We start from the raw sequence: 25,535 nt of genomic DNA on the forward strand, positions 1-25,535 counted from the left end.
ACCTTCCTCTCTTGCCTTTTACAGTCAGTTCCTCTCTAATTTGTTTGCTCTGCTTTCTGCTTCATCCATTCTTCCTAACATCCCCCTGTGCTTTTCTTGTACTGTCTGTCCTCTCTCTCAAATCCCTTCTACTTCCCACTGACTATCCCTTCATTAACCTCTCTTTCTTGTTCCCTGTCTTGCTCCTTCTACCTATTTTGCAGAAGCCCTTTGTGATGGTGGAGTACATAACCTACTCGCCTGTGACTCTGTGATGGTGGAATATATTATTTTACAGTAATCCACTTGTCATTGCCTTAATTTTACAGGGTAAATTTGCGAGGCCTCGCATGCAGGCAGCATATAAATGGACAGAAAATCACAATAGTGCATCCATGATTCTCTGATATTTGCTGGCTTTGCGCAAGGTGTCACCTGCAAAATGTGCCATTATCTGCACAAATAAACAGGAAAATTCAACCTATGTACATTTCAAAATAAAAGGAAAAATGTGGCTTTATTTTAAGTAATTTAAGCTTCAAGGTGACTGCATTTTATAGAAACAGTGGTCACAACACTATCCCTTTTCATCTCTGAGTTACTGGTTCAAATGTAGCCCAGATGGATGGAATTAATGAGCCGTAAATTGCGGCCTTGCCAGATGTGTATGATGTGCACACTTGCCCGAAGAGGCCTCACAAGTGGCGGTTCTCCGCGCACGATGCGCATGCGATGAGAACTGGCTGTTGCGAACTGTTAAAATATCTTTTGACAGATCGCTCACATCCCCGGGAAAAGGGCCGACAGGGCAAAGTTTTGGGCTATTTACCCAACTCCTGTCCAGCGAATGTCCTTCAAACTTTTATGCCTGATAAAAGTAGGCGCATAGCCTGGTTTATACCAGTATAAGAGTTTTAAAAGATCGAAAAATTAAATGTGTTCACTAATTTTTATATTAAAAACTCTGTCCATTAAGATAAGTTAATTTTTACACCTATTAAAACATATACAAAAAAACCCAAACTTTTTTTTTGTCTAAAACATTTAATTAAATTCAATTTCAATTCATTTTAAATGAGAGATGTTTTTTTATTTATTGTGTTGTGTTTCTGTGTTTATGAAGGTATTCTCATAAATAGTAATTGCAGCTCGTATAAACAGAACTCACTATTATTATCAATGAGAATACTCCATTTTATTGGTTGGTCATGCCCACATGATCCCAGGCTGCACATAAGTTCCTGGAATACTTGGGCCCAAATGCTGGGCTGTGAATGGAGACCTTGGAGCGCAAGTCTACATTCCTCCGGGACCACCAGGTACTTTCATTAAAAACATTTTGGTCGGAGGCGTCCCCTCGCAGGAAGCATCCGACCACAATTTCTGGGCCAAAATATATTTTGTATCCTCCAGAACATAGGTGTTGAATTTGCCACAATCCAGCTCATAAAGAATGCAAATCCACAGCACAAACCCACAATCCCACCCAAACTAATAGTGGTGGTGGGAGTGTGGCGAAGATTTCCTTGCTTTTATGAAGAACAGGTTTATGATTTAACTGCAGAGGACATCATCTCTCAGAACTGATTGGGGGTGATTTTCACGTGCTGTGATGCTGTAATATGGGTGATATCAGATCAGCAGCCTTTTATACACCCTGCTCCATTTTCCTTTCCATTAAAGTAAAATTACGCCCACTATTTCAGTCAGGGAGCTTCAAGAATTGTCAAGAATTTGAAATAGGAATAAATTCCCTCCAATTCAGTTGGGGGGGCTCCTCTAAGGTAGAGGCTAAAATCCTATTATTGAAGCAGAGTCGTGGAAAATGTATCAAGTAGTGCTTCATGCTGACACTGTGATGAAAAATAGAAAAAAAATAGATTGAGCATAATCTCTAGAATAAGTGCTGTGGGCCACTGAAGTGATGAAAACAAAGAGTTAATGCACACCAAACAAAACAAGCATTAGTATAGCCAACACAAAATAGATAAAGCTCCTTACTGCATGAAATGATACAATGGTATTTAGCTCTGTAGAAAGCAGTTCAGTTACAGAGAAAAGTGTTTTGAAAGTTACCAAAAAGCAGTGACAGTGTCTGCCTGGAACTAACGGCTTTGGCACAGTGGCACAATAATGGACTCAATTTTTCCCAAGCCCGTTTTCTGGCGTATTGCCAGAGTTATGCCCGTTTGTGTCTAGGCCAGAAATGCGCTGGAAATAATTTGACAAAGTTTCCCCGATGTATAATTCAAATTTTGCGCTGCGCAGCGTGTCCAGTCGCCTCAGTGGGTGGAGCTTGCTATCTGTGCTGAAAAACAATGCCACACCTTCTGCGCATGCACGGGGAAAAAAGTTATGTTTCTGACGTTGCAATGGATGCGCATGCACAGTACAGCTCCGAGTTGGCGATCAGCCATTTTTAAAGAGCCAGTTGTGTATGTGAGAAGGAGTGCTGTGTGAGAGGATTGGAAAAATCGCAGCTGCAGCTGTACAAGTTGCAACGCAGTGCAAGGACCAAGAATTTCTTACAGGAAGAAGTAGAGGCACTAGTTACTGTGATTAAGAACAGATGGCAGGATGCCAGCAGAGGTCACATAAAAGTTCCACCCAAAGAAATGAAGAAACGCTGGAACCAAATTTCAGAAGATTACTGTGCAATGGTGACCACCACGAGATCTGGAGGCCAGTGTAAAAATAAGTGGCAGGACCTTGGTCAAGTAGTTAGTGTAAGTAATATTTTCATTTATTCAATGGGATTGCAATTGTAAATGTGACCATCTGCATATCCTACCCAGCAGAAAGACACCCTATTTAAAAAGTTTGGTTTTCATCTTTGCAGAGGAAGGTGGCACATAATAAAAGGGAAAGAACTCAAACAGGAGGAGGCCCGGCAAATCTGCACCCACTGACATCCTTGGAAGACAGGGTCGCTGCTTTGATGGGTCCTGCCTGGAGAAAAGTAATCACCACTGCACAAGCTGGGCCCACACACGAGGAAGAGGGTAAGTCCTGCAAATTCATCGTGGTCCTTCAAATCAACCTGCTGCCTGTCTTGCAATGTGTGAGCCTACTCATGCCACCCATCCTCCCCCTCCTCTGCTGCTAACCATTTGTCTATTCTGTTACATTTTGCAGCACTTGAGACTAATCCTAATGATGCAGAAGCTTCAGATGTGGAAGAGCCTGAAGAGGAGAACATCTTTCAATCCAACCCTCCAGACCAAGAACATGGGGGTGAGGGGGAGGGGATGGAGCTAGATGAAGCTCCCACTGTTGTACTGACTTTGGAGGAGGTGCCACTCATTGAGGTGACAGCCCCTTCCCTGACTAGTGGTTTGAGTGCTGGTGGGACATTCCATGATTTCACACTTTCCGAGGCTGCAGGTCCCAGTGGTGGTGGGATGCAGCGAGGCAAACCCAGGGCCCCACCAGCCCAGGCTGTGGGTCCCACTGGTGGGTTGCACACCCGTGGGAAGGAGGGGAAGGAGAGCTCGACCACGCTCTCCTGAGTGCAGGATCTAAGAGATGTGGCTCAGATGATGTCATTGAGTGCGGAGAGCATTGATCTTACCCTGATCACTCCTGGATGCCATTAGTGGGGTGAGGGATGAGGTAGCAGGACTGTCGGAAGAAGTAACAGCAATGATTCGAGAAATGGGAACGATATCCGGGACCATCAGTGAGGGAATAGTGGCCATGAGTGAGCGAATATCAGAGGTAGTGCAAACCACGTCACTGACCATGAGGGAGGGAATGTTTCAGGTAGCTCAGACAGTTTTGCTCAACATGAGGGAGGAAATGTTGCAGGTCGTTGAGACACTGTCAGGGCACGAGGGACGGCATGTTGGAGTTAGCTGCTGCAATAAGGGAACACGCCCAGACCCCACGCCCATTGACAGAATCAACTGCTACTCCCACTCCAATCCCCACACCAGCTCTGAAGAGCCCAAAGCCGAGTCCTCCAACTTGCCGCCTGGGCCCTCCAACTTGCCGCCTCCCGCCGACGCCCTCCACCCTCAAGAGGTGCTCGATACCCGAGATGTTAGAAAGAATAAGCTTGGTATCAAGCTCAGAAACACTGTGCCACCGCCTGCGGGCAGGAGTGGTGGCGTGTCCAAGACCAAGCGCAGCGGGCGGTCTTCGAATAAGGGGGTGAGAGATGGGTGCAGCCGTTCTTTGCTGCTGCTGTTGTTATTATTATTGTTACTGTTGTAACTGTTCTCAAATTAAAAATGGTTTGTAAGTTATGTAAATTTACAAGTTTATCAGTGATCTTAAAGGTTTTCAGTAATCTTAAAGAGCAATATTAAAGTAGTTTGATACAAGAATAATTTTATTAAAGTTAAGTTAAGTACAAAAGAACTGCTTGTTAAACATTTGAATGAGATATATTTTACATTAAAACTGAATCATGTTCCATTAACACAACACAACATTACGGAACAGCTCCAAACAGTAAACATGTCCATGTGAAATAGTTGTCGCTGAGCCCTCAGGCAACAGTAAAGTGTTCACGGTTGAGCTGCTGGCGCAAGACTCGAGCAATCGTTAAAGGTGCACGATGGCCCGCCCTCCTCCGCCGTCGTGCTCCGGCCTCAGGCACTTGCATGGTTTCCTCATCCTCCTCGTCATCATCCTCCACCTCCACCACCACCTCCTGCTCGACACCTGCATCTTCCTCATCATTATCATCAGCCACTCTCACCGCAGGTGGGTCTTCCACTACCAAGTGCTGCTGCCTCATGTTGACTAAGTTATACAACATGCAGCGCACAATAGTGAACTGACTGACAATCTCAGGGGAGTACAGCAAGTAGCCTCCGGAATGGTCCAGGCATCGGAAACATTGTTTCAAGATGCCAACGGTCCTCTATATGATGCTGCACGTTGCAATGTGCGACATGTTGCATTCATGGTCAGCTTCCGTCCGGCTTACTCGTAGGGGCATCATGAGCCAGGTGGCAAGGCTGTACCCTTTGTTTCCCAGTAGCCAGCTCTGCCCTTCTGGCTGCTGCTGCTGAAACATGGCAGTTGTGTAAGATGAACGCATTATGGGTGCTCCCAGGGTAACTTGCATCAACTGACGTGATGTGATGCATGTCGTCACACACGAGCTGTACATTAATGGAGTGGAAGCCTTTTCTGTTCCTGTACATCTCGGAATCCTCCACAGGTGCTCACAAGACGATGTGGGTACAATCAATGCAGCCCTGTACCTTTGGGAAGCCAGCAATCCTGGAGAAGCCCATAGCCCTGTCATGGGGAACTTTATGAAGTCATTTCTCTGTGTATACAGTACAGCCGTCACTTGGCGAATGCAGACATGTGTTGCATGTTGAGAGATGGTGCACACATCCCCAGTTGTAGCTTGAAATAAATGCAGGCATAGAATGAAAGTGCAGCTGTAACCTTCACTTAACTGACAAAGCAGTCCTCCTGATGCTTCTAGGTTGCAGGTCTGTTTTCACCAACTCACAGATCTCCGTTACAACTTTTTTGTGGAAACGCAGCCTTCTGACACAGTCTGCATCACTCAGGTGGAGGTACGAACGCCTGTCTTGAAATACCCGAGGTGGATAAGGCCTCCTGCCCAGCACCCTACGGGCTCTGATGTTCCTGATGCAATGACATCGAATCAATTGTCTCCTACATAGCAACATGATGCAGAAGGCTCGCACAAGGTATGGCATTGTCAGTATTTTTAACCTTTAACCTTTGAAAGAAGCTCAAAATGGCAGGAAAGCAGGGTAGGACTGGTTTGCAGTTCTGTCTCTCCCCAAGATCTGTATGGATGGACCACACCCAAGGTCTTATGACTTCTCTCTTCCCCTCCTAATTGCAGTCTTGTGACTTCTCCCCTTCTCTCTCCCCTCCCCCCCACTCATTGCAGTCTTCAGAAACATTCCGATCGGCACCTTACTCACTCTCTCTCCTCCCCTCCACCCCCCCTTGTTTTCTAGCCGAGCCCCGAGCCCCTGTGTCTGAGGAATAGGTGTAACTGGGGTGTTAATAGCATATTGACTGCTAAACAACCGTTTTGATGCTGAAAAACTAATTTTTATATTTGCCAAGTGTCTCCATTGTGATAAAGATTAAAATTTAAAAAAAATTAAAGTTTGTTCTACCTTAACCCAATTTGTATGTCCCAATCTTTATTTTGCTCTCTGTAACATTTTTAAAAAGAGTAGATAATCAGTGCTTAACATTTAATGGGGTGTTTAACAGCGATATTAGCACATAAAAGCTCCAATTTCTGTCAGTCACTGATTGTTGTCTATGGGGGGGGGGGGGGGGGGGGTGGTGGCAGTGTGTGGGATGTGTGTGGATGGGAACAGGGTGTGGGAGTGAGTGGGGGCGGTCCACATCGGAGCTTATGTCGAAGCAGTGAATGATTGACCGCAACTTCAGTATTTCCACGTTTAGATGCCCATGCGCTAGATCCTGAAGTTACGATGAGTTTCAGAGGGGTAATGACAGTGAATGCTGAGAGTTCACCGTCATTACCTGTAGTAAAATCCGGGCCATGCGTACAGATGACCAAAAGCTTAGTGAAAGAGGTAGTTATTAAGGAATCTCTTGAAGGAAGAGAGAGAGGTAGAGAGGGGAAAAGATTTAGTGAGGGAATTCCATAGCATCGTGCCTATGCATGGCCGCCAATAGCGGAGTGACTAATATTGGGGATGCACAAGAAGACAGGGAAGGGGCGAGGCTAAGGAGGGATCTGAAAACACAGATTGGCCAGACCGGGAGCCACTGTAGGTCAGTGCGCACATGGGTGGTGAGTGGCCATGGAGCCTATGCTTGATCACTCAGTGATGCCTGCTAGGAGTGCTTTTCTATAGTTGCTGAGTAAGGACTGGATTGAGCTTGGCTGTGATGCCCCCCTGTGGTCAATTACCCTGCCAACACTGAATTGGAAGGTTCGCACATGAATAATAGCCACTTTGGACAAGGTACTGGATGGTGACTGGTGCTTATGGACTCTAGCAAGGAGTCAATACCTGCAAGAGGGAAGAAAATTGGTGAAAATAAAGTATGAGGAAATAAAAGCGTAAAACCTACCTCTTCACAGGGAGTGATAACATCTCAAATAACATAGGTCTCACTGCAGATGTTGTCTTCATCAATGGGCTAGCTACTAATATTAGATATTGGAAAGAAAAGAGAAATTAAAAAAAATAATTACCATTTCGTTATGTCTGAAAGGAACCATTCCATAGTAATAATCATGGTATGAGTTAGTTCTAAGGGGAGAATGGGCCACACACTCTGTGCTGCTAGACTGACCCTCTGACCTCACCTGGTTCGTCAGTGTCAGCCAATTTTAATCATGTTAATATGCTCACTGAGCATGGTACAGGGAGGGTTCAATTTACAGCTCCGAGGAAATAGGGGCACACAGCTCCTAAAGGACTGCTGCTCCAAACAAAAGTGATATGGCTGCGTGGGGACTGTGGGGGAGGCGGTGGTTTCTGTCATCTTTAGAAAGACTTAAAATAGGATTGACGATTTGTCACCCTGTGTATCAGGAAGTAACATGCATAAAAGAAAGGTGAAAGTGAATCCAATTTAAATGCACAAAATGGTTTGCATGGGCAAATGACGGAGTAGTGCAGAAGCCAAGGTAGCAAAGTCATTATGCTAGGGTTTGGTTATTTAATGGACTAGTAATCCAGAGACCTGGACTAATAACCCAGAAGTGTGAGTTTAAATCCCACCATGGCAGTTTGAGCATTTGACTTCAGTTCAAAAAAATCAGAAAATAAAAAGTAAAATATCAGTAAAAGTGACCATAAAGTTGTCAGATTGTCATAAAAACCCAACTAGTTAGTTAATGTCCTTTAGGGAAGGAAATCGTCTGTCTTTATCTGGTGCCTCAGAATGTGCAGATCCCACCTCTAGACTAGGGTAGCACTCTCGCCTCTGAGTCAGAAGGTACAAAAATCTAGGCTGACACTCTAATGCGATGCTGAGGAAGCACTACATTGTTGGAGGTGCTGTCTTTTGGATGAGACATTAAACCAAGGCTTTGTCTGCTCTCACTCAGGTAGACGTAAAAGATCCCATGGCACTATTTCGAAGAAGAGCAGGGGAGATATACCCGGTGTCCTGGCCAATATTTATCCCTCAATCAACATAACAAAAAAAAAGATTATCTGGTCTTTATCACATTGCTGTTTGTGGGAGCTTGCTTATGTGCAAATTGGCTGCTGCATTTCCTACATTACAACAATGACTACACTCCAAAAGTACTTCATCGGCTATAAAATGCTTTGAGACGTCTGGTGGTCATGAAAGGCGCTATATAAATCCAAGTCTTTTTTCTAAAGTCCACGCAGTGCCATTTTTTGAGCTGGTATCTGCAAGTGTCAAATGCAGGTGTCTCTTCTTCTTGTTCGTCTCCTCCTTCACTTTGGTCAACATGAGGGACAGGCTGGCCTGCTGGCAGTTCTTGGGTATCTGAAAGCAGAATGCCACAAAGGTCGGGTTGTGGTGAGGGAGGATGGAAAGCAAGATATCCCTGCATACACCATCAGCAGCTTGTAAGTGAGATGAGATTGTGGGATAAGAGGTAAATGGGATGTGAGAAGAAAGATTAGGTATGAGCATACTGTCATCATCAACAACAGCATTAACGTGTCAGGTTGCCCCCTTCAATAATGTCAAGCACCGATTCCTTTAGGTTAGTGAGGTTCTGTATTGTGGCTTGGCTGCACCCCCCGTCTGCTGTTGATCCCTCCTGTTATGTGCCACATTTGCCTCCAAGAAAAAGGGAAGTGTGAGAATGAGTGTAGTGCAATGTGTTTGGGTGAGGTGCCTACCATGATAGGTGCAAGATGTGGGTGTAAGTGTTACAGCAGTGGTAAGGTTGTGAGGGTGAAATGAAGCCATGATTGTGAGGTATGAGTGGTGATAGCTAAAGATTGTTGGTGGGTGAGTGCTGGTGGTGTGGTGCATTGAGCAGTGTGTGAGGCTTGTGGTGCAGATGGTGGAATATGGCATTTGCTGAAGCCTTCACTCACATTGACAACCCGTGTGAGTTCAATAAACTTTTTCAGCACTGAATCTAGGTCCTTGGAACTGGGATTTTGTCCAGCTGAGGATTCTTGACAGATTGCAAGTTCCGGGTTTTGGCGCAGATGCAGTGCATGTCTAAAGCCGGAACTTGCGGGCCCCATGAGTGCATGCGTACCTCGTATGTGCCCATAGGGATTGCAAATTAAGCCATATAGTCTTGCTCAAAAGTGCATTTTAATTGTGCAACTTACTGCTTAGCCTGATGGTGCCAGGGAGTAGAGGTAACAGGGGCAGGTAAAATGATATGACCTACTGAAATCCCTCAGGTTCATGACTGTGTGAGAATTCTCCTCCAAACCTACTGTCAATGGAAATTAAAACCAAAAATACTCTACCTAAAGATCAACAGGAACAGACAGAAATGTTCTTACAAATAGGATGTTACAGTTACTGATAATTTTGGAGATGATTTTCAACCTGCTGGTAACTTTAGGGAAGATTCTCTGCTCCATTGTTTTGGTGGCACACACTCACCAAGGATCAGGGGAACTGGAAAAATTCTGGGCACAGATGGTGTGCTAAGAATGCACCAAGAAAATGCTGCCTGTACATTCCAGCTGGACAGGGCTGGGGACTATGGAAATGTATTTTTATTTAAGCTGTATCACACTGTATTTTGTACCCTTTTTGATATAAAACAAAAGGGAGTCCTGGCCCTTCTAGAAATTTCTGCAACAGACAGTCGGTTTGCATAAACAGCTAAACCTGGCTTGAAACAGCTGATAGCTGATCAATAGCCAGCAAACAGCATGGAGACTGTCCTGCTGAGACAAGTACCACCCATGGTGCTCTCCTGTATTGTCCATACAGCACCAGTTCCACTCTTCCCCCCCCCGCCACCCCCCACCCTTGAGATACTCAAAGCCATTATCTCTTATACAGAACTCATCCATTTTATAACTGACCAGGAAACTGGACAATCCTGACACAATGCAATGCCGGTAATAGCATATTATCACACTCTCATCGAGTAATGGCTGACTGGCCAACTAATAACCCTGACAAAGGAGACATTTGGAAACCAGGTCAGGACAAGGGTGTGGTAATCAACTCTTTATCTGTATTCACTGACTGCAAGACAGAGCCAATACACAGGAAGATGCCATAACTTGTGTTTTTACTGTATAAATATCTCGTGAAACTGTACCATTTTGGAGGTCTTCACTTAGCCGTTGACTGAGTGAGACATTTCCCTTGCTGCAAGTAAAATTAAAGGAACATCTGTCGGAGCTGAAGGTGTCTGAGTCGTATATTGCAAGTTGAGATTTCGGCAGTTACTTCTTGGAGGTTCCACCGAGATCGCTTACTCTCCACCCTGTGAGTAAACGGATGCTGGCATGGTGCCTCTTCAGTGAAGGACTTCACTGGCCAGAATAAGGTGAACCTTTTGCTCACAAGAGGTTTCTTCACTATTGAATCGCATATGTAATCTGTTGTCCACAGGGGAGATACTGCGATCTGCGAGACTCGACATTTAAGAGCTAAAGTTATTTTGTAATCATTTCCTTCTCAGCTTGTAGGCAGAAGGGATCTGATCCTGAAAATATCTTGAAACAGCCCGGGGTGATTTTCATGAGGAAAAGGTAAAAAGAGCGCTATCGATCGACGGTTCTTATGTGATAAGAGTTAAGGTGATTCTTGTGAGGATCAGAGTCCTTGTGTGATGGGACCATAAGTTTTATTAGTATAAGTTAAGGACTCGTCTGCAGTGGCGTACAACGCAGACTGAGAATTGATTATTTGTTTAGATAGAGTTTAAGGTTATGATTTGTATACTCGCATGAATGTTGTTTGTCCTAGTTGTCCTTGTTATACTGTTGTGTTCAATACCTTTGTGCGACATTGCAATTAGAGAAATGGGAAGAGTCACTCGGGAAAATTGTGATTCGGGAAAACAAGGATTGATTGAGAAAAGAAACAGTAACTGATTGATCAACTACGGTTGGTTCGTGTCAACATCTCTCACACACCCAGACTGAGCCCGAATTAAAAGCCTTTTCAGGCCACGTGACGGCCAGGAGAAGTGGGCGTAGAGAACTTGGTTGGCCGAAAGGATTGTGAGATCAGAAACTGTGAAAAACTTTAATCATCCAGAATGGGTGCCAGAGCAAGTAAAACACCACCAAAGGGCACACCAGCCTATTTTATGCTCCAGAATTGTGGTTGGTCTTCAAGTGACAATCTAAAAAATATTTAAAATGGGTAAAGTGGACTAAGAGTGAAAACAGGCCATTTCCACCTGATGGTTCATTTAATTTAGAGAGAATAACATGTCCAGAGGAGTGTCTTATGAGACCCTGGTAGAAGAGGTTAAAAAAAAAAGAAAGAAAATAATAGAAAAGGCCTGGGTTCCGATTCTTCGAGCCCACGTAAAATTAACAGAGGAAGTAAATCAATATGTAAGAATTTTTTTAAAAAACCCTGATAGTGACTATCTTAAGTGAAGTATGGATTCAAAAATAGAGCTGGCCAAACAATAAGCTTTGTTGAATGAAGAGAGACTTTTGTGAATGTCTGTCTTTGAATGAAAGTGCTCGTGTGATTTTTGTTTTGACTGTGGAATAAATTTTTCATGTGTCTGAAAGCCTGCTTGGGAAGGTGGTGGAGCTGTCTGCTGTTTTAGCTCCACCCACTTTTTCAAACAGAGCGAAAGTTTTTTTTTAACCCTTCGTAGTGTTGTCATGTACTTGGGAAGTTTTAAGAAAGTATGAACCTTATTGAATTACATTTTAAGTTAGAAACGCAGGTGTAGATTTATTCGGATGAAAAGTTACGGAGCTAGGAAATGCACAAAGGATAAGTCTGTTGAGCAAAAGATAAAGAAAAAATAAATAAATTTTGGGTTGAAAGACAATAAATTTAGTCGAGGAATGAAATAAAGAATGGAGAAGGGAAGCTGTAGGTGTCTGAGTCGTATATTGCGAGCCGAGTTTTCGACAAGACTCAGGCGGCCCTTGCTGCTGAAGTGCGTGACCCTCACTTCCAGGTCACAAAAATCTATCAATAGAGGCCAGGATACATTATTCTACTCTGGTCAACAGTCCCCTCATTATTTAATGTCACTTCCACAACTGATAAATGGATCCTGAGTGATGAGGGAAACTCACTTGAGCTATGTCTGAAAACTTAAATAACTTTGGAAACCTTGGAAGAAACTTTTTAAAACATCCTTTGGAACCCCTGACATTCCTAATGCCTGCCCCCAACTAAGCCTCGGGCCATCTACTATCAACGGCGCTACTTGGCGCCTAGCTTGCGGCGAACACCTCGCTGTAGGCAATTAGCCTTATACAGCAGTGCCTGGTCTCCAGTCATCTTGGACCCCCTTGCCACTGGACCAAGACCTTGCTCAGCTAAGTCCGTGTGGTTGCCGGTGCGCAGTGGCCACCACATGTTAAAAGAACTTACACACAGGCATCTTCCACTTCGTTAATATGAATTTCGGGACATGGAACATCAGGACCTCATGGACAACTCCAACAGCAACATGCAAGAATGCCACACCGCCATAGTTGCCCGGGAACTTAGACGTTTTGACGTCGACATCGCTGCCCTCAGCGAGACCCGGCAGGCAGGGGAAGGCCAGCTCAAGGAACATGGTGGAGGTTACACCTTTTTCTGGAAAGGAAAACCAGAGGAAGAACGGCGCCTTCATGGAGTCGGCTTTGCCGTCAAAATGAGCTGGTTGACCGCCTCAAAGACTCCCCCTGCGGGGTTAACGAACACCTCATGACTCTTCGCCTTATCCTATCCTGGAACCAATGTGCCACAGTCATCAGTGCGTACGTCCCAACACTCGATGCAACGGATGAGGCTAAAGAGGGTTTTTATTCCAACCTCGAGACAACCCTGTCCTGCGTCCCCACGGGCGACAAATTGATTCTCCTAGGTGTCTTTAATGCCGCGGTCAGCAAAGACACAGCCCTCTGGGGAGGCGTGATTGGGAAAGAGGAGGTAGGGAAAGCCAACTCCAGTGGTACCCTACTCCTGACAAAATGTCTAGAACATGAACTCCTCATCACCAACACCCTGTTCCGCCAGAGGAACAACGACAAGGCATCGTGGCAACATCCTCGTTCCAAACACTGGCACCTGCTCGACTATGTAATTGTCCGAGCCAGGAATCGCAAGGATGTGCGCATCACCCGCACCATGATAGGAGCTGACGACTGCTGGACAGACAACCACCTAATCCAGTCCATCATTAACATAGCCCCAAAGCAGAGGGGACAGCAGAAGCAGTGCCGCAAAAAAGTTAATGCTGCGGCACTTAGAGACCCATCTAAGAGAGCCCCATACAGCCAGCGCCTCACAGCTAATCTGGCATGCCTTGATGACCCTGAGATGATGAATGCCCACAGTGCTTGGTCTGCCCTCCAGGCCTCTATAACCAGTACCTGAGAAGAGACACTAGGTCACTCAACCAGAAAGCACCAGGACTGGTTTGATGAAAATGATCAGGAGATCCAAGAACTAATAGATCGCAAGCGCAGAGCATTTCTGAGCCTCGAGCAACAACCCAACTTGGGAGCTGCAAAGCAACGTTACAGATGGCTCAAGGCTGAGATCCAACAAAAAACCCGGGACCTAAAGAACAGTTGGTGGATGGAGAAAGCACAGGAGATACAGCAGCTGGCCGACAGCCACGATATGCGAGGATTCTTCACTGCAGTCAAGGCCACCTATGGTCCAAACTCCCAAGGCCTACCCCATTCCTGGCCAAGAATGGGGAAACACTCATCAAGGACACCGAGCCTGTCAGGGCCCACTGGAAGGAGCATTTTGAAGATCTCCTCACTCAAGACTCTGCCTTTGACTCGAGTGTTCTCAACTCCATCCTGCAGCATGCCACCCGCCACCACCTCAGTGAAACCCCAATGTTGCACGAAGTAGGCAAATCCATAAAACAGCTCAAGAATAACAAGGTTACGGGTGCGAATGGAATCCCTGAGGTGCTAAAGTATGGCAGAGAGGTGCTGTTGGCGCAGATACATGACCTCATCTCTCATCTGGAGGGAGGAGAGCATCCCGGGAGATGCCAGAGATGCAGTGATCGTGACCATCATTAAAAAAGGGGACAAGTCCGACTGCGGCAACTACAGGGGAATCTCTCTGCTATCAGCCACTGTAAAAGTTGTCGCTAGAGTTCTTCTCAACCGTCTTCTCCCTGTGGCCAAGGAGCTCCACCTGGAATCACTGTGCGGATTTTGTCCCCTATGGGGCACAACGGACATGATCTTTGCAATGCGACAGCTGCAGGAAAAATGCAGGGAGCAGCGCCCGCCCTTATACATGGCCTTTTTCGATCTTACAAAGGCCTTTGATACTGTCAACCATGAGGGTCTATGGAGCGTCCTCCTCCGTTTCGGATGCCCCCAAAAGTTTGTCAACATCCTTCGCCTGCTCCACGACGACATGAAGGCTGTGATCCTTACCAATGGATTCATTACATACCCAATCCAAGTCCGGACCGGGGTCAAACAGGACTGCATCACCGCTCCAATCCTCTTCTCAATCTTCCTTGCTGCAATGCTCCACCTCACAGTCAACAAGCTCCCCGCTTGAGTGGAACTAAACAACAGAACCAGTGGGAAGCTGTTTAACCTACGCCACCTCCAGGTCAGGTCCAAGATCACCCCAACCTCTGTCGTTGAGCTGCAGTACGCGGACAATGCCTGCGCCTGCACACATTCTGAGGCTGAACTCCAGGATATACTCGATGTATTCACCGAGGCGTATGAAAGCATGGGCCTTACACTTAACATCCGTAAGTCAAAGGTCCTCCACCAGTCTATCCTCGTGGCACAGCATTGCTCCCCAGTCATCAAGATTCACGGCGCAGCCCTCGACAACGTGGACCATTTCCCATACCTCGGGAACCTCATATCAACAAAAACAGACATTGATGAGTAGATTCAACACTGCCTCCAGTGCACCAGTGCAGCCTTCGGCCGCCTGAGGAAAAGTGTGTTCGAAGACAGGCTCTCAAATCTACCACCATGGTCTCATGGTCTACAGGGCTGTAGTAATACCCGCCCTCCTGTATGAATCAGAGGCATGGACAATGTACAGAAGACACCTCAAATCACTGGAGATGTATCACCAACGATGTCTCCGCAAGATCCTGCAATTCCCCTGGGAGGACAGGCACACCAACATCAGTGTCCTCGTCCAGGCTAACATCCCCAGCATTGAAGCACTGACCACACTCGATCAGCTTCGCTAGGCAGGCCTCATAGTTCTCATGCCAGACACAAGACTCCCTAAGCAAATGCTCGATGTGGAGCTCCTTCACGGCAAATGAGCCAAAGGTGGCAGTGGAAACATTACAAGGACACCCTCAAAGCCTCTCTGATAAAGTGTGACATCACCACTGACACCTGGGAGTCCCTGGCCAAAAAACGCCCTAAGTGGAGAAAGTGCCTCTGGGAGGGTGTTGAGCTCTTCGAATCTGAACGCCAAGAGCATGAAGAGGTCAAGCGCAGGCAGCGGAAGGAGCGTGGGGAAAACCAGTCCCACCCACCCCTTCCTTCGATGAATGTCTGTCCCACCTGTGACAGGGTCTGTGGCTCTCGTATTGGACTGTTCAGTCACCAACGAACTCACTTCAGGAGTGGAGGCAAGTCTTCCTCGATTCCAAGGGACTGCCTATGATGATGATGATACGAAGTAAAATACAATGAAAGGAGACTTACATTTATATAACCCCTTTCACGATATCAGGACGTCCCAAAGCGCTTTACAGCAAATTAAGTACTTTTGAAGTGCAGTCACTGTTAAAATGTAGAAAACACGGTGGCCAATTTGCACACAAGAACCCACCAACAGCAAGATGATAATGACCAGATCGACTGTTTTTGGTGGCTTTGGTTTTGGAATAAATATTAGCCCAAGACACCAGGGAGAACTACCCTGCGTTCTTTATATAGTGTTGGATCTTTTACATCCCCCTGAGAGGTTTAACGTCTCATCCGAAAGACAGCGGGACTTGAACCCACAACTTTCTGTCTCAGCAACAGGCACATGCCTCTACAAAGATACAAATAAAGCAAAGAATAGTTAAACATCTCGCTATGTCTGGTGGTGCCTTATCTCCAAAATGAAGCACTGTGCTTTATGGTGCACAATGATGCTCAGGAGAGGAGTTACCATGCAGTAGATGCAATGATTCTCCATAAATAAACTGAGAAAAATATAACCAAAAGCTATTAACTATTAAAGGTTCCTGGATTAATGATCATGATAAAATCTCTATACAGATTTCAGGTAATATTTAAACCTTGTAAATTCCTATTCCACAATGCAATTAAATTAAGCAAAATTGAAGAATTATACACATTGATAAAACAGATAATTTAACTGCTGTTTTATGGCATCTGAGAATAGTGGAGCTATTTTCTACATCACCACACTTCAGGGAGTAGAAATTGAACCTCGTTATGAGTGTAAAATGGGTGCACCAAGGGACAATTTCGGGGACCAATATCATGCACTCCTAGAAGGCCTGAATGACGACCAACCCAATCTTGGGTTGGGCCATTTTTCAGGCCCCCCGTTGTCCCTTAAATATTAAAATGTTCTAAGGCCCCTTCTCTTCAATTGAGCTGCGATGAGTAGAGCCGGCTCAGTAAAAAGAACAAACAGTGGAGCTCGGATGTGTCACCCAAGTAGCGATTGATAAATGTCTTCACTCGTGACGCTGACCACCACTCAACTGTGAAGGGATTAATCCCATCTCTCCGTTGTGTGTGACATACATTCTTTCTATCTCTGAACATGATATAACGGCCCAGAAATCACGGCCTCCCCAGGTCCTTACGGAGTTTCTACGGACCCGGGAAGGCATTGGAAAAGACTGTTTTCAGCGTGCAATGCGCATGCATTGAAAACCAGCTTTTCCGATCTGTCAAGTTTCTGGCTTGACAGATCTCCTGCATCTCGGGAGCGAGTACATTCCCACGGCAGAGATTGGGCTATTTGCCCATCTCTTGCCCTGCGAAGGTCCTTAAAATTCTTGTGCCTGGTGAAAGCAGGCATATAGCCTATTTTTACCAGCGTAAGAGTTTAAAAACATATGAAATGCATTTAAAATAAAACTAAAAAATACATATTTATGTAAAAACCCTGCCCACTCAGGTAATTTTATTTTAAACCATAATTTTTTTTAAAATCGGCAATTTCTTTTTCAAAAACATTTCTATCAACTTTAATTTCTATAGTATATTTATGTGAGGTGTTTTTTTAATGTTTTATGTAGTGTTTGGGTGTTTGGGGGTGTTTCTCATTCATAGTAATAGGAGTTTTCGACTTACGAAACACCTAGTACCATGATACGATACCTGATTGGCTGCCCAGAGCCGTGTGACTCCAACTCCAGGCCTGCGCACGTCCCGACATGCATGCGCTGCGACATGCAGTCAGAAGAGGCCTCCGGATCAGCGCAGCAGCTTCAGGCAGGTGCGCTTCTTTTTTCCAGAATCTAGTCGAACACCCGCGGGAAGTTGAAACCGGGGTTTCTGGGCCAATGTTGTGCTGGACTTTATACTGGTCTTTTAGGAATAGGTATCTTTTTCTAGCATTCTGCAGTGATAAGTTTAGAATACCCCTTATACATTACCCCAGAAACCATATAGTATAGTATAGTACGAGAGACCAATGATGATTTATTACTGGTGCTAAATTTTTTTCATTTCAGTACTGAAGCATACAATGAACTTCTGGTTTGTCAGAGGTTAGTTAGCATTGGAAGAGGCACTGCCTAAAATCTCTGGGACTACAAACATTTGTTAATTGCAGTTAGTTCGAAATGAAACTGTTTCTCACATACAAATGTAACTTTTAAATTATCTGTATGTGTGCAAGTGAAAGTGTCTTTGTGAATGTCTGTGGAAGTGTGAGTGTGACCATGCGTATGTATATGTGTGAGAATGCGTATGTGAGTGTGTATGTCTGTAAGAGTGTGTGAGAGTATATGTGAGAGTGTGAGTGCACGTGAGAGGGAGTGTTATACTCTGCCCTTACCCTAAAGTGGCACCAGGGAGGTGTCAGAGAGCAGTAATAATTGACACGACTTCTGAGTTTTCTTCCCTTCCTGTGGAAGTATCCTCTCGAGAAAGCTGACGGAGAATGAGAGCTCCATCCTTGCACTCTGCAATGCAGCACTGAGCTCCACCTCAAAAAACACTTTGTTTTTGCATCTCTATTTTAATAAGGACAGCAAGCATTTCTTGAAAAATATAAATTGTGGGATTCTGTAGTTTTCAGTCAGGCTGTACAGAGCAAAAAAGCATCATCTGCTGAACCTCTATGGTGTCAGCCAGGTAATCTAGTCATTCAATCTAACATCCCGATACTATCTGTTGTTAAGCTGTTTAGATGTTCTTCCACTAAATTGTTACGTGGAACATTGCCTAGTACCAGATGGTGCGTGCAGTGAGAAAGACTTGAACTAATATATGTCCATAATACATCCGCTACACATCACACATTTCTGGCATGAAAACTGACTGCTGCCACACCAGGTGTCTGCATATGATGGCTCCTGAGCTGTCAGCAGCTTTTGAGATGGTGCAGGTAATTCTCACATTGTCCGATCCAATCCAGTTGCCACACGGTGGATTGCATCAGAAGGCACTGGTCTTCTTCCATCAGTCCAAATCTCACTGAAGACAGATGGTGAAGTGTCCTCAGCTGCTGACTAAGAACCATATACAATCTGACAGATGATTCTTCACAGGGGGGCACTCTCCCTTCTTTTGAAAACTTAATGTTCAGAAAAATTATGATAGTTTTTTTGTTCACTCTGCAATTTATGTTCATGCTTTACTTGTTTCATCCTTGTTTTCAAATCCCTCTATGGCCTCTCCCCTCCCTAGCTTTGTAATCTCCTCCAGCCCTACATATCATAGGCAGTCTCTCGGAATCGAGGAAGACGTGCTTCCACTCACAAAGTGAGTTCTTTGATGGCTGAACAGTCCGATTCGAGAGCCACAGACCCTGTTACAGGTGGGACAGACATTCGTCGAGGGAAGGGGTGGGTGGGGCTGGTTTGCCGCACGCTCCTTCCACTGTCTGCGCTTGGCCTCTTCATGCTCTTTGCGTTGGGACTCGAAGAGCTCGACTCCCTCCCCGATGTACTTGCTCCACCTCGGGCGGTCTTCGGCCAGGGTCTCCTGGTGATGTCGCACTTTACCAGGGAGGCTTTGAGGGTGTCCTTGTAACGTTTCTGCTGTCCTCCTTTGGCTCGTTTATCATGAAGGAGCTCCGCATAAAGCATTTGCTTAGGGAGTCTCGTATCTGGCATGCGAACTATCTGGCCTGCCAAGCGAAGCTGATCGAGTGTGGTTAGTGCTTCAATACTGGGGATGTTAGCCTGGTCGAGGACACTGATATTGGTGCGCCTGTCCTCCCAGGGGATTTGCAGGATCTTGCGGAGACATCGTTGGTAATATATCTCCAGCGACTTGAGGTGTCTTCTATACATTGTCCATGCCTCAGATTCATACAGGAGGGCGGGTATTACTACAACCCTGTAGACCATGAGCTTGGTGGTAGATTTGAGGGCCTGGTCTTCAAACACTCTTTTCCTCAGACGGCCGAAGGTTGCAATGGCGCACTGGAGGCGATGTTGAATCTCCGCATCAATGTCTGCCTTTGTTGATAAGAGGCTCCCGAGATATGGGAAATGGTCCACGTTGTCCAGGGCCGCGCCGTGAATCTTGATGATTGGAGGGCAGTGCTGAGCGGCGGCGGCTGGTGGAGGAACTTTGTCTTACGGATGTTAAGCGTAAGACCCATGCTTTCATATGCCTCAGTGAATACATTGACTATATCCTGGAATTCAGTCTCTGAATGTGCGCAGACGCAGGTGTCGTCCGCATACTGCAGCTCAACGACAGAGGTTGGGGTAATCTTGGACCTGGCCTGGAGGCGGCAAAGGTTAAACAGCTTCCCACTGGTTCTGTAGTTTAGTTCCACTCCAGTGGGGAGCTTGTTGATTGTGAGGTGGAGCATAGCGGCGAGGAAGATTGAGAAGAGTGTTGCAGCGATGACGCAGCCCTGTTTGACCCCGGTCCGGACGTGGATTGAATCTGTAATAGATCCGTTGGTAAGGATCACGGCCTGCATGTCATCGTAAAGCAAGCGAAGGATGTTGACAAACTTTTGGGGGCATCCGAAATGGAGGAGGATGCTCCATAGACCCGCACGGTTGACAGTGTCAAAGGCCTTTGTAAGATCGAAGAAGGCCATGTATAAGGGCTGACGCTGCTCCCTGCATTTTTCCTGCAGCTGTCGCGCTGCAAAGATCATGTTTGTTGTGCCCCATAGGGGACAAAATCCACACTGTGATTCCGGCAGGAGCTCTTCGGCCACAGGGAGAAGACGATTGAGGAGAATTCTAGCGACAACTTTCCCAGTGGCTGGTAGCAGGGAGATTCCCCTGTAGTTGCCGCAGTCGGACTTGTCCCCTTTTTAAAAAATGGTCACAATCACTGCATCTCTCAGATCTCCCGGCATGCTCTCCTCCCTTCAGATGAGAGAGATGTATCCGCGCCAACAGAGCCTCTCCGCCATACTTTAGCGCCTCAGCAGGGATTTCATCCGCACCCGTAGCCCGGTGTCCTTGATAAGTGTTTCCCCATTCTTGGCCAGGAGTGGGGTGGGAGTTTGGACCATAGGTGGCCTTGACTGCAGTGAAGAATCCTCACATATCATGGCTGTCGGCCAGTTGTTGTATCTTCTGTGCTTTCTCCATCCACCACCTGTTCTTTAGGCACATGTTTTTTGTTGGACCTGAGCCTTGAGCCGCCTGTAATGTTGTTTTGCAGCTCCCGAGTTGGGTTGTTGCTTGAGGCTCAGAAATGCTTTGCAGTTGCGATCTATTAGTTTTTCGATCTCCTGATCATTTTCATCAAACCAGTCCTGATGTTTTCTGATTGAGTGATCAAGTGTCTCTTCACAGGCACTGGTTGTAGAGGCCTGGAGGGCAGACCAAGCGCTATGGGCGTTCACTATCTCAGGGTCATCAAGGCACGCCAGATTGGCTGTGAGGCACTGGCTGTATAGGGCTCTCTTAGCTGGGTCTCTAAATGCCCCAGCGTTAACATTTTTGCAGAACTGCTTCTGCTGTCCCCTCTGCTTTTGGGCAACGTTAATGTTGATGATGGATCGGATTAGGCGGTGGTCCATCCAGCAGTCATCAGCTCTTGTCATGGCATGGGTGATGCGCCCATCCTTATGATCACTGGCTCGGACGATGACATAGTCAAGCAGGTGCCAGTATTTGAAGCGAGGGTGTTGCCACGATGCCTTGTAATTGTCCTTCTGGCAGAACAGGGTGTTGGTGATGAGGAGTTCATGTTCTAGGTATTTTGTCAGGAGTAGGGTACCACTGGAGTTAGCTTTCCCTACCCCCTCTCTGCCAATCACACCACCCCAGAGGGCTGTGTCTTTGCTGACCCTGTCATTAAAGTCACCCGGGAGGATCAATTTGTCGCCCGTGGGGATGCGGGACAAGGATGTCTCGAGGTTGGAATAAAAACCCTCTTTAGCCTCATCCGTTGCATGAGTGTAGGGGCGTACGCACTGATGACTGTGGTGCATTGGTTCTGGGATAGGGTAATACGAAGAGTCATGAGGCATTCGTTAACCCACAGGGGGAGTCTTTGAGGCAGTCGACCAGCTCATTCTTGATGGCAAAGCCGACTCCATGAAGGCGGCGTTCTGCCTCTGGTTTCCCTTTCCAGAAGAAGTTGTAACCTCCACCATGTTCCTTCAACTGGCCTTCCCCTGCCCACCGGGTCTCGCTTAGGGCGGCGATATCAACATCAAAGCGTCTGAGTTCCCGGGCAACTATGGCGGTGCAGCGTTTCGGCCTGTTGCTGTATGGATTGTCCATGAGGGTCCTGACATACCAGGTTCCGAACTTCATACTGATGAAGTGGAAGATGTCTGTGCGTGACATCTTTTAACGTGGGGTGGCCGTTGCACACCAGCAACCACATGGGCTTAGCTGAGCAAGGTCTTGGTCCAATGGCAAGGGAATCCAAGACAACTGGAGACCAGGCACAGCTCTATAAGTCTAATTGTCTATGGCAAAGTGTTGGCCGCAAGCTCAGCACCGAATAGTGCCATTGATGGTAGATGGCCCGAGGCTTGGTTGAGGGGCATAGGAAGGTCACTTCCAAAGTTATTTTAAAAGTTAAAGTTTGATAAAGATTCCCAATTTATTTAAAAAGTTTCGAGGAGTTGTTAAAAAGTCTAAGATGTAAATCAACAATAGGTTATAAAAGCCCTACAACCCTCCAAGGTCTCTACAATCCCCCAATTCTGGCCTCGTGCATATCCTCGAGTTTCATCGCCCCACCATTGGTGGCCGAGCCTTCAGCTGCTTAGGCCCCAAGCTCTGGAATTCCCTGCCTAAACCTCTCTGCCTCTCTACTGCTCTCTGCTCCGTTAAGACACTCCTTAAAACCTATGTCTTTGACCAAACTTTTGGTCACCTGTCTGAATATCTCCTTATGTGGCTTGGTTTCAAATTTTGTTGGTCAATCATACTTGTGAAACACCTTGGGACATTTTACTATGTTAAAGGCACTATATAAATGCAAGTTGTTATTATTGCTCACATTTTCTTCATGCATATAATAACACTTTTTGTATGTGTTTCTACTTCTCTTCATCTGATGTGATTCTCTGAACTGTTGATACTTGGATGTACTTCCTGTTATTAGTTCCACCCAGGCTGAGAAGCTTCAATTTTCCTTTTTTACTTGCTGATATTCTCCTCATTCCACTCTCCTAAAGGTGCTGACCGATCACTGAAACATAATTCAGCAGGTGCCAGAGTACTTTCACCATTGTTCATTTGTGAGCCTAGGTAGTGAATGCTAACAAACTATTCCACTGCAAAGCATCACCACCAAGACCCATCCTGCCTTCCATTAATCGTGCACATGCATTTTTCAGCAGCAGTCACAGGATAACAAGTGTGAGTGAGAATTCATAGAATCACAGAATAATATAGAACAGAAGGAAGCCATTTGACCCATTGTGCCTGTGAAAGAGCTATCCAATTAGTCCCACCCACTTACTCTTTTCCCTTATCCCAGACATTTTTTGCTTTTCAAGTATTTATCCAATTCCTTTTGAAAGTTAATATTGAATCTGCTTCCACCACCCTTTCAGGCAGTGCAGTCCAGATCATAACAACTTGCTGCATCATTTTTTTTCCTCATGTCACCTCTGGTTCTTTTGCCAATTATCTTGAACCTGTGTCCTCTGGTCACTGACCCTTCTGACACCGAAAACCATTCAAGATTTTGAACACCTCTATCAAATCTTCCCTTAACCTTTTCTGCTCTAAGGAGAACAATCCCAATTTCTCTTGTGTTTTCTTGTAACTGAAGTATTTAATCCCTGCTACCTTTCTAGTAAATATCCTCTTCACCCTCTCTAAGACCTTGTCATTCTTCCTAAAGTGTGGTGCCAGCATTGACCACAATACTCCAGCTTGGGCCTAACCAGTGTTTTGTATAAGTTGAGCATAACCTCCTTTGTTTTGTACTCCATGCCTCTATTTATAAAGTCAAGGATCCCTTGTCAGAGATCATTGCGTTTCATGCCATCTGCAACCTTTGAAATTATGCCTTGTATAGTCCAATCCAGTCCAGATCAATAATATACATCAAAAAGAGCAGTAGCCCTAATACCTAATACGGACCACTGGGGGACACCACTGCACACGTCCCTCCAATCTGAAAAGCAACTGTTCACCACTACTCTTTGCTTTCTGTCCATTAACCAATTTTCTATCCGCACTGCCACTTTAATCCCATGGTCTTTAATTTTGCTAACAAATCTTTTATGTGGTACTTTAGCAAACTTATTTTGAAACTCCATATACACAATTTCAACCACACTCCTCTCATCCATTCTCTCCGTTATATCATCAAAGAACTTAATTAAGTTATTCGAACACAATTTGCTTTTAACAAATCCGTGCTGGCTTTCATTTATTAACCTATTTTTCCAAGTGGCAATTAATTTTGTCCCAGATTAATGTCTCTAAAAGTTTTCCCACCACCAACTTTATCTGACTGGCCTGTAATTGTTGGGTTTATTCCTCCCTTCTTTTTTGAACAGGGCTGTGTCATTTGCAGTCCTCCATATCCAAAGAGAATTGTAAGATTATGGCCAGATCCTCCACAATTTCCATCCTTACATCCCTCATCGAAGTTTGGGAAATTAATATATCAGGTTATAAGATCTTCAGAAAGGTTAGGGAAACTGGTGAAGGAGGGGTGAGTAGCCTTAGTGATTAAGGATGAAATTACTTCAATTATAGGAGAGGATATAACAAGAGGTAAGCAGGCAGTGGAGACATGGGTAGAGTAATGAAATCGAAAAGGATTGAAGACTAGTGGGAGTTGTGGATAGGTTCCCTGATAGCAACTGTGAAGTGGCAGAATGTATAAATGCAGAGATTTGGACAAGCATGTAGTAAACGCAGAGTGATTTTAATGGGGGATTATAACTTCCATATAGATTGGGATAAGCAGAGATCTCATGTCAGAAATATTGCTTGAGTGTGTTCAGGACAGTTTTCTGCAACATTATGTCCAAGAGCCAACAAAGGGGCAGGCCATATTAGATTTAATAATGAAGCCAGATTTAGGTAACAGCCTTACAGTGTGAACATTTATCTAATAGCGACCATAATATGATTGAGTTGAATGTTATGTTTGAAATGGAGACCCCCTAAGGGCGAGAAATTCATATGCATACTGACCCCTGTTAGCGCCAGTGATACTCCAAAAAATGGCGGCTGCCGAGCCAGTCCCCGCAATGGCCACAATATTTGTAGGCCCATTTGTGCTGCCGGTAAACGGTGGGCGCTGTAAAAAAAAAATGGAGGCGTGGTGACGTCAGTCGGCGTGCAATGCTGACTGAATGTCACCTATGCAAACTTCGACTCTAGCATTCAATTCGGTGCTGGGTGCCTGGCCTGCAAGCAGGCCGACAGACACTGACAGGGGTGATATCAGGCAGCTATTAAAGGGACACACACATCAATCAGGTACGTTTGAATGGAGGGTTTGGCCTTGGCTTTTTTGAATTTTATCGAAATGGTGGCTGCTCCACCGCGACATTTTTTTTTCCTTCTCTATCTTTCCTGAGGGGGGAGTCAGTGATCGGGGGCGTCCGATCGCGGGGTGTGGTCCGATCAGGGAGGGGTGTCCGATCATGGGGTGGGGGTATGGTCCGATCGCGAAGTGGGGGTCCGATTATAGGGAGTGCGCGATCGTGGGGAGGTAGTCCGATCGCAGGGGGTGTGGGATCCGATCAAGCGTGGGGGGTTTCGATCATGGGGGGGTTTTGATGATGGGGGGGGTCCAATCGCGGGAGGTGGGGTCCGATCATGGGGGGGCCCGATCATGGGAAGGGGGACCCGATCGCAGGGGGGGGTTTCCAATTGT

Source organism: Pristiophorus japonicus, chromosome 3, assembly GCF_044704955.1.
Source record: "Pristiophorus japonicus isolate sPriJap1 chromosome 3, sPriJap1.hap1, whole genome shotgun sequence".
Classification (NCBI taxonomy): domain Eukaryota; kingdom Metazoa; phylum Chordata; class Chondrichthyes; family Pristiophoridae; genus Pristiophorus; species Pristiophorus japonicus.